This window comes from Etheostoma spectabile, chromosome 16, assembly GCF_008692095.1.
Source record: "Etheostoma spectabile isolate EspeVRDwgs_2016 chromosome 16, UIUC_Espe_1.0, whole genome shotgun sequence".
Classification (NCBI taxonomy): domain Eukaryota; kingdom Metazoa; phylum Chordata; class Actinopteri; order Perciformes; family Percidae; genus Etheostoma; species Etheostoma spectabile.
In genome coordinates, this window is record NC_045748.1 from 14,101,819 (window position 1) to 14,109,913 (window position 8,095).

The window sequence follows — 8,095 nt, forward strand, 5'->3', positions numbered from 1 at the left end:
ATCCTGGCTTAATCCCTTATCCTGGTTTCGTGCAACAGGCCCCCGGTGTATAAATCAAGGTATCACCAAATTGTTATAATGGATCCTCAGGGGAACATACATCTGTAATCCAAATTAATCTAATAGTTGTTAAGATATTCAGTCCGAACCAAAGTGGTGGCCAGATGGGTATAATTTAAATTGTTTCATTTTTACAAGCCTACTTACTGTAGATACATGCAGCCTTTATGTTTATATGTACAACCAAATCATGGTCATTGTGTAGTTAAGAGATAGTCACCTCCTCCGCCTAAGGTATTTTAGGAGTGCTGCTAAAAATAGAAAACTTATAAAGGCTGCAAAAGAAAAGAAAATCAGCTTTAAAAACAAAAGACACTGTTATCTTGAAAGAAATGTGCTAACAAAATAAAAGATAAATCAATGACACATTGGACCCTTGCATATATGTACAAACAGATAAGCAGTTTCTATCAGAGGGACTAACATGATTAATACAAGCATAAAACATGATGGGTCTTTTTCAAAACGTACACACACACACCGAACGAGACAAGAGTGCAATTCACTTGATAGCAGGAGCAGCTGAGTCTGATAAAAGGATAATAGATGAAAACCTTGCTATGGTCTCTCTGTGTTTCTCCTAATGTCTTATCTCTCTAGATACCTCTATACCTCTCACTGTCTGTCTGATAAAAAAATGCTCAACAACAGATTGTTCTCTCGTCCTCCTTCTCATTTTGTATTATCTGAATTTCAAAAAGGAACAGACACTGGATTCAATGAGTACACCACTTACAGAAAAATATGTAGGCTAATAAAAAAAAAAAGTATATTTCCCTTACTTTAATTGAAACAAACATCAACCCTTGGTCAATGTTCAGCAGATGTGTCAGACAGATTTTAGCCTTATTTTATAATGAAGTCTTTTTATTCTGTTCCGCTGAGTCTGACAACTGGGAAAAGAGAAACTGTGGCGTTGGTGGTGTGTTTATCGAATGAGTGTGTTGCTTTTGTACGTGGGCCTCTTTGCCTGAAAGGGTCAGTGTGAACATTCATCCCTGTGTTCAAGGGCAAAGTTGCATCTTCAGTTATGGTAATGAGTTGCAGAATATTAAGAGCAACGTTGATATGGAGGACTGATTTGATTGTCAGACGAGCCTGCATTCTTGATTGCAGCAGCACGAGTGACCGTTTTCATCCAGTCTCCTCTTGTGTGACACTAAGGGGGCAAACTCTCATGTTAGCATGCAATAACATCATGCTATATTGTAGCTCTCCTGAGATGCAAAACAACTGATGCACAAGACGCTGGGGAATTACTTAGCGTTCCTATGAATGCTATTTAATTCTAATGAATGCTAAGGTTGCAGCCCATTAATGTAGCTTCTGCTTGTCTGTGAACAATAGCTGCAACAGGCTCTGCGTTTCTGTTCAATACACCAGTAGCAGTTATGGTCAACCTTTATCTCTCTCTCTTTCCCTCTCTATTTCGGCACTGTTGTTTGAAAGTTACATCAATGTGATAGGCTAGATCTGTGTTCATCAATATTTTTTAGGCCAAGGACACTTGAGCTGAAAAAAAGACAGAGTAGGGACCCCCTACATGTACTGTATGAAATAAAGTTGCATTAAACCGGACCGGATGGATGCAACTGAATGGCGGTGACTCTGCATGGCATCATAGTGGCTACCTTATATAGTAAGGTCAATTTTAGTGTGTACATTAAATGTTTGTTTTATTCCCAAATAGGTCAATTAATCTTTGCTATTAAAATGTTAGATTCCTTTTAATATATCTTCTCAGACATCCTTCAACTTTTGAAAAAAATAACTTTCAAAACATTACATAATTTGGCAGCCCCGCCTCCACTAACTCTGAGGACCCACTAGGGGTCACGGACCCCCTGTTAAATATCTCTGGATTAGATTAGTGTAACTACACAGTAGGAGCAGATACTTCAATTAATTCCGCATTTTAAGTGTCCCTGCTGAGTCACCTACTGTCCTAATTAAAATATATTAAGTTCTTTTTTCCTTTGTGACGAGCAGCGTTTAAAAGCCGTTAACGGAGCGAGTGGGATAGGAGGCTGAGAATAGAGGTGACAAGGGACCGAGAACTGTAGAAACAATCAGTATGTTCGTTTGTAGAGGAGAGGAGATAATATTCCACAAATAAAGAGTAATACATTGAATATTACATCTGAATCCCTGTGTAAACTAGCTCAAGGCGTGGAAAGCCTTACTCACTCAGTGAATTGACAGCTGTAGTAATTGGGAATCCCTGCCTAAAGCGATCTGTATTTGATCACCTCACGTTCCCAGGGAAACAGCCATACTGTACAGGTCCTCTGGTGCATATGTATGTGACTGTGCACACACACGTACAAACAGACAGCTGTGCGAGTGAATGTGCAAAGTGTTCCCATCTGCTAAATATGTGATACCTAAATGCCAAAACAATTGATGTTTTTCAACTCAAAGCATCCAAACGGTCTGAGTGACATTTAAGAGGAAGGTTAATACATGGATGTATCAGACAATCTTAATCCCATTTCTGAGGACACAGAGACCTCATGAATAACTGACATCTGTTCCTCTGATCCTCCCACAGCCCCAGGAAGCCATCAACAGCCAGAGAGGCCGAAAAGAAGGGAAGCATCTGATTTGCATAGCTGCTGCTTAAAGGACTTGTTCTGCAGATGAGGGTAATTATGTTGAACCATCCTGTGTAACTGTGCAGTGCTTAGGTAGGAAATCACCGGAGAGACGGATAGTGAGCTGAGAAGGCATTGACAAGGTAATGTAAGTAAAGGGAAAGCTGGAAGACACATGATCCCTGGTTGCATTGATTCATTCAGTTAGTCCTCCACGTTTCCATCTGAGGGGTTTCCTCTGCAGAAATATGACACTTCACCTAAAATATGTGCATGTTATAGTAGTAGTAGTAGTAGTAGTAGTAGTAGTAGTAGATTACTTTATCCCTTCATTTCAATTACACAGTTTATTTGCTTGTGAGTACTACTCACCTTTTCACATTATTCTGATGATATTCTATATTTTTCTTATTCTCAACAAATCCCATGAAAATACAAAACACAACAATGAATTTATCCTGCTGACATGTTGTAGCTCTGTAGTGTATTTCATTCTCACAGTACATCGCCCTGCTGCTGTAAATACTCACACCAAATGTGTATTAATCCTCGGCTGAAAATAGTCCCCAACAATTGGAGTATTTAGTCCTTTTTGAGTAGCGTTTGATGCAACATTACATTGTCCAGGTGTTTTAGGAAATTATAAACTAAATGCCAATGCTAGCGTTATGATGTTTACCATGTTCAAAATCATAGTTTAGTCTGTTAGCTAACATTTGTCAAAAGCAATGTTCACAAAGTAGACCTGAAGCTGATGTTAATGTCACTAGTTGTGCTGGTATTTTGTTCTAAACCAAAGTACTGGACACATTTAAATTTTGACTGGATGGTGGTGCTTAATTGAAAGTTAAGGGATCAGCAAAGTTATTATTATTAATCCAGAGGAAAACATGAATGTCTGTGCCAGATTTTGTGTCAATTGATTCAAGTGTTGTTGACACGTTTCATATAAAACCAACCTCATGGTGGCATTAGAAGAAAGGTCAGGCAACCACATTAAGGACCATAAATAACTGTACAAACCCGTACTGTAGTTTTTGAGATATGTTAGCCTGAAGCAAAGTGGTGGACCGAGATCCCAGGAGCTCAGCATGGCTGAAAACAAAGTAAATATTTGTGACCTGTTTTGAAAGACGTCTTAAATTCATCAAGAATGGATAGGCTTTGGGCAGAGAGCTGCAGATTGGCTGGGGAAGTCAGACTAACTATATGCTGTCCTTTTTGTCTTTTCGTGGGATTTGTCCACAATGAGAAAATGTTGAATATTGCCAGACATATCCTTTAATTTCTATCATGAATCTGTTGCTTTTCTGTTTCTACCTCTGTATCATTTCTTTTAAAAGAGTTTCCAGTCTGCATATATTTTATTGTCACTTTGGCTCATCTTGCAACCATATTAGTATATTTTAGATGTGGCCATGGAGAAAGGGCAGACACAATACCAAGTGGTCATCTTAATCCAGGCTCTTCCTTATCACAGCCCCTGGAGGTGTAGCGATTGAGTGGCACCATGTGCCCGTTCATCACTGCCACTCTTGGCAACACTGACTCTGATTAGCTGATGAGCCAAAAGTGGAAAAGAGTGTTCTTGGCATCCTGACAAGGAGTAGATAACTGTAGCGAGTGTGTGGTTGTGTGTGCACTGGACCTCGTCTACTTTAGAGGCTTCATAGTGATAAGCTATGAGTCACCCAGTAATAGGTATGGAAGGAGGAAGGAGCCCAGGCACACATAGACCTGTAGACAGCGTTACTCATGTGAGTCAGCAGTACTTCTTGTTCTGTAGGCTGAACTCCAACATAGTTCCAAAGACTTCCCTTTCCTAATTCCACTACATTCTACATACACATTCCCATACATACTTTACTTTACACACTGTACCTTACTTCTTCTATTTCATTACAGTATCCAGGGCACACATAAGCCTTAAACAACTACGACAACCACAGTGAAAATACAATTTTTATGCTCTTTTGAGACTTTATACTCTGCTTTCTCAGTTTCAGGACAAACCCATACAGATGGGAAATAGATACAAGGTAGTATTGCACGTTTTTAGGGACTTTGTAATTGCTTGTCAGCCTGTTTCTAAGGATGGCAATGTTGGTCTGACGGTCGGTCGACCACTTTGGTCCAGACTGAGGGTAGAATAAAATGGAAATAGTAAGGTGCTAGTAACTTAAAATTGTAATTAAGTACAGTCAAGTAATTTTTGGTGTCACAGAAAGTACTTCAATATGTAGAGGGCATAACAATACGAGAAATAAAAAGTAAAGTAGCAAAGTGGTCGTTAGATTTGCATCAGAACAAACTAGCGCTCTGTGTAAAAATAGAAACTCTTTTTTAAGATGGCTAGCTTCAGTTAGAGTTCTGCAGGTGCAAATGAAGTAGAATGAATATGATGAGGAGGTGATTGACAACCGATGATTCCTTATACAGAGACGCTTATATGCTCCCATGAGACGGATTAAACAGATAAACAAGGACATTACAATTTGCAAGAGGGCACAGCTCTTTGATTCATCTGTGAAATATGAAGTAATCCATGAACATGAAAGGCTTATTTCTGACAGTAATGTCTGTTCTGTAATTTTTTTTTTTTTGTGTTACAGCTGTTAAACACACCCTCAAGGCAGCTGGAGAATCGATATGGGAGCTAACATCCAGACTGTGTTTTGTACACATGTCACAAAAGGTCAAAAATACCCAGCACAGAATACTTTCTCTCTTCAGCAGATGGTTTGGAAGGAATCATGACATTTATTTCTATACTCTTCATCCTCCAACTGATAATGGTTTTAAAGTGCTGAAACTGGCCTGTCAGCAGCACCATAGAGGTACCACTACAATTGTTCCATCTGCAATTTGAAAGCAAATCACCGCAGGGCATCAGTATTCAGATGTTGTATTGTACCCCACTGACTGATTGCTCTTATTTTGCATGTATATTATGAGTATTGTTGCTTCCAGTTGTTGCCAAAGAGCAAAAATGTACTGGAGGTTTTTATGAGCAAATTTATTCAACTCTATATGGCTGATTTTCATTACCAGAGGACAGGGAGGATTTTTTTTAACAAAAGGGTAACGCCAGCACTTAATGGCTCTTCCTCTACAGATTTCCTATAAAAGAATGTTTCTTCTAATCATGATGTTTGTCTGTGAAGTGACCTCTCTGATTAGATGTGATTTTAAGCAGGCAGGAGAAGGAGAAGTGTGTGATATTCAACTGTAAGATTGTGTAAGCGTGTGTGCACGTGTGCATAATATCTGCAGCAGAGTGAAAAGCAAGTAAACAGTTTGGTCGTCCTTTATCACGCCAACGATGCCCTTGAAGTCTCAGCCTGAATGAACGCTGTCAACCCCAACGAAACCCCTGCACCTGTTCACACAAAGCTAGGTACAGACCAGGACACACACACACACACACACACACACACACACACACACAAACCATTGATCTTTGGCTTTTTGCCTCCTCTGAATGAATGTCAATGAAGATTAGGATCATCATATTGCAGGGGACTGCAGCATTATACAGTTTATTTTAATTTTGAAAATTTTTAGGGACTGTATCAAAATTAGGAACAGGGAGTTTAACTTTATGTTTATAAGTAAGGCCCTCTTTGTTATTGATATTTTCTTGAGTTAAGTTTACAAGAACACACAAACACCTTCCCTAAGATATCCCAAAATGATTAAAGTGATACAAAAGGGATAGAACTTCTGTTGCACAAAATTATGTTAAGTTTTCAGACCTTTGTCAGAAAAGATAATTTCTTCTGCGAACAGACAGTTCAACCCTCTGAAATCCCTTCTAATGAATCAATCTATAAAGGATAAATCACTCTGACACACAATGGCTGTGTAATCTGGGATGAGGGGTTGCTTTAATATCTTAAATTAAAGGGGTCACAAGTCAAAATGGTGAAGAACCACCGCTTTATTTCCAGATCATTTCCTTCGCTTAAGGTTTCAGAAAGCTTTGAAACCATATTAGTGTAACTCAGAATCAAATAACAGTTTCTCTTTCTGTATTCTCGTTGAAAGTGTGGTTTCTGCAGTGCCATTTGGCACTTGCTTCTCATCTCTGTATGCTGCTGCCCATTGAGCCTCTTCAGGGGATGACAAGCTGCTGACACAAACACCATCCTTCACCCCCACAAAAAAAAAAAAAACTACGACCCAGAGAGATGTGCCATTGTTGGCATAATTTTTGCTAAATGTCACCACAATGTGTTTTGGATTTGGGTTGCTGTGGTCTGCTGGCACAGGACCCAGTATCATTGATAGACTCACCTCAGCTGTGGTTTGGCAACATCTTGTGGCCCCGCTCCCCTCCTTGCTCTTTCTTTATTGCTCAGGTCAGCAAGACACAGATGAATCAGTCCATTTACAGGCAGCTGAGACACGAGGTGAAGAGATACAGACGAGCCTCCGTATTCATGTTGCCAGGTTGTACTTTTCTCTCCCTATCACTAACACTATAGCCATCCCCTTCAGGTTATAGGGGATGATCATATACATTATTACAATATTTCTTTTGACTTTGCAAATGTACTTCATGGCAAGCTGACAGTGAAACAGAAGCCCTTTGTTCAGCCAAATTGGTTTAGCCAAGATGGTGTGTACAGGCCGTCATTCAGTACTACATAGCATCCTGCAGCAACAGACTTGTTTTTGAGAACAGTTATTTACATAATGAATTTCTCTCTTTTTGCTTTATGATGTGTGCCCTCTAGAGTTTGAGCCAGCAGGAATGGTTTTCTTGCTGAGAGTTAGATGTCAAGATTGATAACCGTTTTTTGTCTGTATGGTAAATATGAAAGCTACGTCCATGAGGCTTTTAGTTTGGCTTAAAATAAAGACTGAATACAGCTGGCATGAGTTTATTTAAAATCCATCTAGCAACACCTCTAGAGCTCACTAATGAACACATTACAAATATTTGAAATACCCATTTGTAACTATTTATTGGCCGGTCCCAATAACCATGAGCTCCCAGCACGTAATGCCTGAAGTTTTTGTACAGATTAGACAAACAAGATAGAACTTTAGCGGTGCTGGTTGGTGGATTTTGCTATCTTTGTGCACGGCAAGGCTAGCTGGATAACTGTCTTCTGGCTCCACCTCCATACTGAACATGAGAGTAGCAAGAAAAAACAAACAAATAAGTGTATTTACCAAAATGTCAAACTCTAAAAGTATTGAGGTGCTGTTAACACCCAAATGTCCCCCCTAAAGTGTGTCTGTCTGCCTGTCAACCAATTTACCATCTTTAGGGCACTGTAGTGAAAACAAATCAGGTGTCAGATAAAGAAGACACACTCAAACCAGGCACTGGTGCACACACAGCTCCTAAATTTACAGTTGGTGCATGCCACCATAAAGTGTTATTGGCCTTCCCTTCTTTCTTAAGTGTGTGTGTGTGTGTGTGTGTGTGT

The 8,095-nt window shown here is 39.5% G+C and overlaps 1 long non-coding RNA gene across 1 annotated transcript in view; it reads right to left on the reverse strand.

Moving 5' to 3' along the window:
• The window catches only part of LOC116704505 (uncharacterized), a 20,682-nt gene that overhangs the window by 4,405 nt on the left and 8,182 nt on the right, over nt 1–8,095 (reverse strand). Inside the window, exon 3 of the long non-coding RNA XR_004335697.1 lies at nt 4,400–4,406. This is a non-coding gene — a long non-coding RNA (uncharacterized LOC116704505). The remainder of the gene's footprint in view (nt 1–4,399; nt 4,407–8,095) is intronic.